Source organism: Anopheles funestus (assembly GCF_943734845.2).
Source record: "Anopheles funestus chromosome X unlocalized genomic scaffold, idAnoFuneDA-416_04 X_unloc_75, whole genome shotgun sequence".
NCBI lineage: Eukaryota > Metazoa > Arthropoda > Insecta > Diptera > Culicidae > Anopheles > Anopheles funestus.
In genome coordinates this window covers 72,501-75,000 of record NW_026045204.1, presented here as the reverse complement: position 1 = coordinate 75,000, position 2,500 = coordinate 72,501, and the positions used below count along the sequence as shown (strand labels likewise).

Sequence of the window (2,500 nt, the reverse complement as noted above, 5' to 3'; positions counted from 1 at the left end):
ACAACAAAATCAGTCACATTCCATTCGTTTCGAACCCGGGGCATAGCGAACCGATATATACGCAACAACACTTCACACACACACACACACGGATTGGGCAATTTACGGTCATTTTTGAATCAACGATGGCCCCCCCGAGCACGTTGTCCGAATATCACTCCAATAAGGACAACGAGTTCCGCTCGGCATCGTTTTGATTCGATCTCTCAACAACAACTCTCGGTCGACTTGGTCGACTTGGACCCACGATGTCTCCCCCCGAGCATGTCGAGCCAACTGCACCACTATTGTATTGGACAACATGTTCCCCTCGGGCATCGATGGGTTAATCATGCACCACTATTATAAAACCCTTTGACGTTTTCCCCCAAGCACGTTGATCCAGTATTACGACGGATACGGTCAACGAATTCTTGGACATCAAAGAGGTTTTCGATTGAATTTCCCCATGTTTCACAACGTACTCTTAGCGGTATCCTACGATACGTCTCACTCTATTTGTGTGTGTGCGCGTTTACGTGCGTGCGATTTATGCGGTTCACCCCTTTACTTTCAGCGCCCTGCGGTCCCAACAAAGGTCCCGAGCACGCCATTATGCACAGTGTGGAAGCGTGTTTCCCCCACGACACTAGACGGGCTGCTCGCCATAGTGTTCTATTGTGGCACGCTCCACCCTGAAGTTTGGTTTGTTGTATATCAAGGAATTGATAGGCACTCAAGAATGTGTGCATCGGCCGGGTTTAATCGTCCGACGCGCAATATGCGTTCAACTTATCGGTGTTCATGTGTCCTGCAGTTCACATTGTGACGCGCATTTAGCTGCGGTCTTCATCGATCCATGAGCCGAGTGATCCCCTGCCTAGGGTTTTATAGTAAGGTTCCCAATGTAACACAATCCCGGTGGTACGTCCAAAGACTAACTTTCTGACTAAGTTGTCTTTATTACCCAATAGTCCCAGGCCTTGTGACTTGTGGCTCATGTCTACGCCCATGGCCACCATTCGCTAAGATAGTTTTGAAGTCACTTTGAAGGCCCAGGAACAACTCTCTTAGCACATCGGTTAACCTGGCGCCGCAGTCAACTCATGTGCTTGGATCGGATCGAGCTATTGAGTATTGGGCCTGCATACTCGCTCATCCGTATCCTTTGCGTACCGCCCCATGGCCCTTGTATGTCTGCACCACAGTTCCTGTTCGTTCCGTGCCTATGGCCGGATACGTATTGCACATCGGTTAACCTGACGCCGCAGTCAACTCATGTGCTTGGATCGGATCGAGCTATTGAGTATTGGGCCTGCATACTCGCTCATCCGTATCCTTTGCGTACCGCCCCATGGCCCTTGTATGTCTGCACCACAGTTCCTGTTCGTTCCGTGCCTATGGCCGGATACGTATTGCACATCGGTATACCTGTCGCTACTCAGGCAACTCGTGTGCGTGGATTGGATCGAGAACATGGTGTGTGCCCCATGTTATAATTGATAGTCCATATCCACTTTATAGGTTAAAGTCATAAGTTGTGATTGCACAACCATTCTTCATAAGAGTTTAATCACTCTTCAACTAACTTTCGTTCTGGTGTCTTGGTATCAAATCGCGTAAGACACAAGATTCTACTGGCCAAATAGAATCTAGCACATTGGTTAACCTGGCGCCGCAGTCAACTCATGTGCTTGGATCGGATCGAGCTATTGAGTATTGGGCCTGCATACTCGCTCATCCGTATCCTTTGCGTACCGCCCCATGGCCCCGTCCTTAGAGTTAATGACTAGTAGGCTTAACTCTTTGTATGTCTGCACCACAGTTCCCGTTCGTTCCGTGCCGTGGCCGGATACGTATTGCACATCGGTATACCTGTCGCTACTCAGGCAACTCGTGTGCGTGGATTGGATCGAGCTCATGGGGTGTGTAGAGATTCCATGTTATAATTGCAAGTCCATATCCACTTTATAGGTTAAAGTCATAAGTTGTGATTGCACAACCATACTTCATAAGAGTTTAATAACTCTTCAACTAACTTTCGTTCTGGTGTCTTGGTATCAAATCGCATAAGACACAAGATTCTACTGGCCAAATAGAATCTAGCACATTGGTTAACCTGGCGCCGCAGTCAACTCATGTGCTTGGATCGGATCGAGCTATTGAGTATTGGGCCTGCATACTCGCTCATCCGTATCCTTTGCGTACCGCCCCATGGCCCCGTCCTTAGAGTTAATGACTAATAGGCTTAACTCTTTGTATGTCTGCACCACAGTTCCCGTTCGTTCCGTGCCGTGGCCGGATACGTATTGCACAACAGTAGATACCATCACCTGACGTATCTAACACACCACTATTGTAACTCGTCGTCGAAGGACCTTTCAAGTGCCTGATGGCCAGGGGAGCTCTTACACGGCACGGAGACACAGTGATGCTCGCCCATCACAGTGTACAACGATCGAGTTTGCTTAAGTGTCTGGGTACCTACACACCAGACACAATGCAATGGCCACGGATCCAC

The 2,500-nt window shown here is 48.8% G+C and overlaps 1 non-coding gene across 1 annotated transcript; it reads right to left on the bottom strand.

The window, feature by feature from the left end:
- Positions 1–709: 709 nt before the first annotated feature.
- Positions 710–867, bottom strand: LOC125774050 (5.8S ribosomal RNA). The gene has a single exon (XR_007420560.1). It is a non-coding gene; the product is annotated as a 5.8S ribosomal RNA (ribosomal RNA).
- Between the last annotated feature and the right edge of the window lie 1,633 nt (positions 868–2,500).